Genomic DNA, 7,018 nt, shown 5'->3' with positions numbered 1-7,018 from the left:
TTTTCTTTTTGTAAACTGGAGTAATAGTAATAGGATGGAATTTAATAGTGAGAAGTGTAAGGTTATGCATTTAGGGATTAATAACAAGAATATTAGTTATAAGCTGGAGACGCATCAATTAGAAGTAACGGAGGAGGAGAAGGACCTTGGAGTATTGGTTGATCACAGGATGACTATGAGCTGCCAATGTGATATGGCCGTGAAAAAAGCTACTACGGTCTTGGGATGCATCAGGCGAGATATTTCCAGTAAAGATAAGGAGGTGATGGTACCATTATACAAGGCACTGGTGAGACCTCATCTGGAATACTGTGTGCAGTTCTGGTTTCCCATGTTTAAGAAGGATGAATTCAAACTGGAACAGGTACAGAGAATGGCTACTAGGATGATCCGAGAAATGGAAAACTTGTCTTATGAAAGGAGACTCAAGGAACTTGGCTTGTTTAGCCTAACCAAAAGAAGGCTGAGGGGAGATATGATTGCTCTCTATAAATATATCAGAGGGATAAATACCAGAGAGGGAGAGGAATTATTTAAACTCAGTACCAATGTGGACACAAGAACAAATGGATATAAACTGGCCATTAGGAAATTTAGACTTGAAATTAGATGAAGGTTTCTAACCATCAGAGGAGTGAAGTTCTGGAACAGCCTTCCAAGGGAAGCAGTTGGGGCAAAAAATCTATCTGGCTTCAAGATTAAACTCAATAAGTTTATGGAGGAGAAGGTATGATGGGATAACATGATTTTGGCAATTAATTGATCTTTAAATATTCATGGTAAATAGGCCCAATGGCCTGTGATGGAATGTTAGATGGGGTGGGATCTGAGTTACTAAAGAGAATTCTTTCCTGGGTATCTGGCTGGTGAATCTTGCCCACATGCTCAGAGTTCAGCTGATCACCATATTTGAGGTCAGGAAGGAATTTTCCGCCAGGGCAGATTGGAAGAGGCTCTGGGGGTTTTTCACCTTCCTCTGCAGCATGGGGCATGGGTCACTTACTGGAGGATTCTCTGCACCTTGAAGTCTTTAAACCATGATTTGAGTACTTCAATAGCTCAGACATAGGTGAGGGGTTTATTGCAGGAGTGGGTGGGTGAGATTCGGTGGCCTGCATTGTGCAGGAGGTCAGACTAGATGATCATAATGGTCCCTTCTGACCTTAATATCTATGAATCTATAAAAATCCCTGACAAGAAGGAACTGTATCTCTTTATGCTGCTTGGACTCTGAGGGGCAAAGATTTCCAAGCATAAGCAAGGGATCCCCAGCTGCTTAGCTGGGGTTAGTCCTAAAAGACACACAGAGCATGCATATCACAGCAGCTTCTATCACCTTTTGAAACCTAAGATTGTAACTCATTGTGTGTGTTTGTTTATGTCCTTTAACCTTGTAAATAACTCATTTCTTTTTCTTACTTAATAAATCTTTAGTTAATTTATTATTGAATTGTCTACAAGAGTTGTCTTTGATGGAGGATCTAAGGTGCAATTGACCTGGGGTAAGTGGCTGGTCCTTTGGGACTGGGAGTAACCTGAATATTGTTGTGATTTTTGGTGTAAGGAGCCATTTATCACAAAGGCAAGCTTCCTTGGGTGGCAAGATATACCAGAGTACCCAAGAGTATTGTCTGAGAATCCATGTTAAGGATGTTATATTGCTTGAGGAGTTTACACTTGATACTTGGTTGGTGACATCTAAGTATAGAACTCATAACCAGCTTGGGGTCTGTGCCCTGCTTCTTCACAATCTGCCCTGAGGTTGGTAGTCATGCTCATGAGCCACTCCAGACAGCTTGACAGAGGGGGTAGGACCTACCTTTGTAATCTGAGGCAGTAACAGACACGCACCATAGCTGCACTATTGGTTTAAGACAGGATGCCCAAACTTGTTGGCACCAAAGTCTATCTTCTGTCACTCCTAAATAAGCACTTTCTAGTTTTCCAATAGTTGGGTTTAAGGGTCTGAAGTCCCACATTCTGGAGGGATTCGGGGAGCATAAGGCACTTGTGACAGCAACTTTAACTCCACTTTAATGAGTGGCTGGCAGGGGATTCCAATTTCTCTCTCCACAATCTCAGTAGATTTACTCTCTCATGGCTAGGCCATTGCTCTGAGTTCAGGGAGCTGAATTCAAGGGTCATCCTTGGCAACAGAGCTCCACAAACAGCAGCCACAGGAGAGCATCTGCACAAAGAGACTTTCTAAAGAGCCACCATCTTGTCAAAAGAAAGAAATTTCACACTACTGAGCATTTAAAATATGCTACAGTAAGCACTGCACTGGCCCACATTTTCCCCAAACACCCATTATTTCCTCTGGGGTAAGCAGTGATAAGATAAGTATGGTGAGCAACATGCAGAATGCTGACTCAGGCACAGAAAATGCCACAAACCTTGCTGAGATTATGTTCCAAGTATTTCTGGAGCTGCACTCACTATTGGCGATAAAAGGAAAAGTTACACAAAGCCTAACACTGGTTCCTAGTCCTGAAAAGTGTCCAAAACATCATCCTTACTGATGTTTCCCTATGATGTACCAACCAGGACCTCCAGAATACCTGCCCCTTTCCCCCTGCCCCTCACAAGGCAGGGTTACTTGTGAATGTGGGCATCTTTGGAAGCCTCACACAACTTCAAAGATCCAAAATAGCCTATTGGGGCTTCTGGGGGAGGTAAGGGTTATGCAATGAATGAGGCAAGGGCACCCTGATCACTGACATTGCTGCAGCCTGGCAAAGGTTGCAGGCATAGGCGCCAATTCCGTGGGTGTTCTGGGGCTGGAGCACCCATGAAAAAAAACAGTGGGTGCTGAGCACCCACCAGCAGCCCCCCCGATTGGCTCCTCTTCCTCCCTCCCAGCACCTCCCATCTGCCACAATCAGCTGTTCAATGGTGTGCAGAAGGTGCTGCGGGGAGACGGGAAGGAGCAAGGGTGGAGCGCACTTGGGGGAGGGGGTGGAGTGGGGGCAGGAAAAGGTGGGGTGAGGGTCAAGCAGGAGCAAGAAGAGGCAGGGCGGGTCTAGGGGGAAGGGGTGGACTGGGGAGCAGGGCCTGGGGCGAAGGTCTAGCACCCCCTCAGCAACTCAGAAGATGGCACCTCTGGTTGCAGGCCCAGTATAGCTTAGGGAATGCCAACCCTCCAGGATTATGTCATGTATGAAACATCCAGGAATACGTCCAACCAGAATTGTCAACCCTAAGTTGAGGTTGAGGAACACTTTCTGTTGGGGGATAGTGAGCACCTGGGTAACAATCACTGGGCTTACAAGCCATCTGGAGAGAATATAAGGGGAGGAAACAGGAAGCAAGGGCAGCTCAGGAGGGGCTCCAAAGGTGAGCCTGGACTGGGGAGTGAGGGCTGCAGGGAAGCCTATCCTTGTTGTAAGCCTGTATTGCATGATATTACTATGTAAGAGAGGGAGCTGCGGGCGGCCGTGCCTGCGGACAGTCAATGTAAACAGACTGTCTCACGGCCCACCAGCGGACTACCCTGATGGGCTGCATGCGACCCACGGGCTGCAGGTTGCACACCACTGTTCTAGAGACAATAAACTGGTTAAATGTATTCTTTAGACAGCAACAACACATTATGCTGTCAAGAATGAGGACAGATTGCATTGCAATAAAGTTGGTTCTTTTAGCTTTGTATAGATCGTTCCATAATTTATTTCTTTGCAGCAACAATGTGAACCTTAGATGAACTTAAATGAACCAACTCAGGAATGAAATCATCAGTCTCATCCTACTTAGAAAAATTTAATAGGTAGTACATGGTTCTATTAGATCAGGGGTTCTCAAACTGGGGTCATGACCCCTCGAGATCACAAGGTTATTACTTGGGGGGGTTGAGAGCTGTCAGCCTCCACCCCAAACCCTGCTTCACCTCCAGCATTTATAATAGTGTTAAATATAAAAAAATGTTGGTTTAATTTATAAGGGGGGGTCGCACCCAAAGGCTTGCTGTGTGAAAGGGGTCACCAATTCAAAAGTTTGAGAACCACTGTATTAGATGGAAAAAGAAAAGGAGTACTTGTGGCACCTTAGAGACTAACAAAGTGCATCCGATGAAGTGGGCTGTAGCTCACGAAAGCTTATGCTCAAATAAATTTGTTAGTCTCTAAGGTGCCACAAGTACTCCTTTTCTTTTTGTGAATACAGACTAACACGGCTGCTGAAACCTGTATTAGATGGACTTTTTCTTTGGATTACTGAAAAAAGTCAATGACAACAGAGTATCAGTCATTGTAGTGAGGATATTTTTTAGAAGCTTGTGTTGAGTAATAGCATATAATTAGCAGAACTGAAAAAGGGAAATATCACCACTGCCAAAAGAAAAATGAGAAATATTACCCATTCCTGGCAGAAATTTCTATTTAGGAAATGTTACTTTCAGTGTCTGTGCAGCAGGGTATTGACCCTCTTAGTGTCAAAACAACTGTTTGACACACTTAACTGATTTGGGGTGAGGAGAGATTCTGCAGAACAGGAGGGGGAAAGGACCTGTTCAGAAGACCCAGAGAGTAGAAGCAAAGTAATTACAAGGAAAAAGCAAAAATAGCAAACTACTCTAAGGTATATAAATCCCAAAGTGAGTTAAAATAGTGCAAAGTAGATAGTTATTGAAATTATAGTCACACGGGGGGGGGGGGGGCGGGAATTTAAACAATTGAGGATATTTAGGTACCAAATGAATTGTATTTAAAATCTGTGTCTATATACCATTAAGTTTTATTATTGTATTAGGGTCATAAATGATTGCCCTATAATCAGTAGAACAATGCAGCTCATAGGCAAGCTGAGAATTTCTTTGAGTTTTTCCTGGTTAGAGTAGGATTATAAATTATCTGTTGTGGTTTGAATGACTGAAAACTGTTAACCCTGGGGGAAGGAAAGTAACTGTGTGCTGGGATGGGAGAAATGCTTAGCTGGAGAGCCAAAGAAGAGAGTGACACACTATGGAATTCTTCAGAATTTCTCCTTGGGGATATGCCTGGAGTCCAGTTTTCAGGTCTAGCATTAAGAACAAAGTATTAGCATTAAAATGTAGCATAAGTAGGTGTTTCCTTAGTAATAAACATCTTTAGTAAAATCCAAGGACTTGATTCACCAAGCTGCTGTACACAGGCGGACCCTTACAACTGCACAAAAGCCCAAGTGAATTAAGTGGGGCGTGGCACGGGCACAGGGGACTACCACACAGAGCAGATTCTAGGCCTTAACATGCTAACATTATTAAGCACAGTCTCATTATTTTCTACGTTGCTTTTAAAAACGGAAATGCAACGCATAAAATCCTTTAGTGCAATATTAAGCATGCAATCTTAATATCTGTCAGAAAATGAAAGTGTTATGCAACAAGCATGGTAATTCTGTTTCATTAAATTCACATGGTATTTTTCTATTCTGGGTTAAATCAGTATGTATACAGCGGTTTAGGTGTGGGGCTGAATTCAACATTAACCTACAGAACCTGCAATATGGCTGAACCAATGAGCACTACTGATGGGAATTGGAAAAGTGAGAACCCAGCAAGTACAAGGACGGGGTGAGGTGACAGTGGCACATGAGCAGGGAGTAGCCAGTGGAGTCACAGAGCTGTGAGAGTTGCATGCTGTGGAAGGGGCGATGAAGAGTAAAAAAGGGGGGGCAGGAGGACCTCAATCCCCCGAGAGCTTTGCAAAAAGAACAGGAGGACTTGTGTCACCTTAGAGACTAACAAATGTATTTGAGCATAAGCTTTCGTGAGCTACAGCTCACTTCATCGGATGCATTGAATGCACTGAATGCATCCGATGAAGTGATCTGTAGCTCACGAAAGCTTATGCTCAAATACATTTGTTAGTCTCTAAGGTGACACAAGTCCTGCTGTTCTTTTTGCGGATACAGACTAACACGGCTGCTACTCTGAAACCTATTATGCAAGTCAGAGAGCTTTGCGTGTCTTTCCCCGGTCGCCGGCCTGTCCCGTCTCCTCCTTTCATTAGGATACACAGACAGGAGGCCTGTTTCTTCCCCCCCTCCGCAGCTCCACCTGGAGCCTCGCCAGTTGAACCAGCCTCAGTTGCTCACTTGCTCTTGGAGCTGTGCCAGCAGGACAGAGTTACAGTGAGAGGAGAACAACAAAGTGTCTGACTGCAGAGTATCCTCCCACGCCAAGTCGTGGAGCCTGGCCCCAGCCGGGAAAATGACTCGAACTGCCCGGCTCTTGGGAGCCGGAATGACTGAGTGCCTCCAGCACATGCCGCTGGAGGGGCAAGTCCCTGCCCATCACCCCCCGAGCACATGCGGGCTCCAAGGGCTGTGTCCCGGCCTGAAGCGGGGAGGCTCCGCCCCACACTCTGGCTGTCTCTCTCCACGGCCAGGGCTCGAGGGTGCGATCCAGGGGCAGGTGGCCCAGCGCAGCTGCCTGTGGCGGCGGGCAGGCGTGGGCGGGTGGCAGCACCCCAGCACCGGGTGCCCCCAGCCCGCCCCCTGGCGCTCGCCATCCTAGGGAAGGGCGGGTTGGGGTGGCTGGGGCTGTGAAGGTGGGGGAGCCGGTCCCTTTGTGGCTCGTTGCAGGAGCCGGAGCGGCTGCTGTGCGCTGGGCTCCTTTGTCTGGTTTCTGAGTAGCAGCCGTGTTAGTCTGTATTCGCAAAAAAGAAAAGGAGTACTTGTGGCACCTTAGAGACTAACAAATTTATTTGAGCATAAGCTTTCGTGAGCTACAGCTCACTTCATTGGATGCATTCGGTGGAAAATACAGTGGGGAGATTTATATACACATACAGAGAACATGAAATAATGGGTTTTATCATACGCACTGTAAGGAGAGTGATCACTTAAGATGAGCTATTACCAGCAGGAAGGAGGGGGGGAAGGAGGAAAACCTTTTGTGGTGATAATCAAGATGGGCCATTTCCAGCAGTTAACAAGAACTTCTGAGGAACAGTGGGTAGTGGGGTGGGGGGAGAAATAACATGGGAAAATAGTTTTACTTTATGTAATGACCCATCCATACCCAGTCTCTATTCAAGCC

The sequence above is a fragment of the Dermochelys coriacea genome, chromosome 2 (genome assembly GCF_009764565.3).
Source record: "Dermochelys coriacea isolate rDerCor1 chromosome 2, rDerCor1.pri.v4, whole genome shotgun sequence".
In the NCBI taxonomy this organism is placed as follows: Eukaryota; Metazoa; Chordata; order Testudines; family Dermochelyidae; genus Dermochelys; species Dermochelys coriacea.
Note: the sequence above shows the minus strand (reverse complement) of the source record.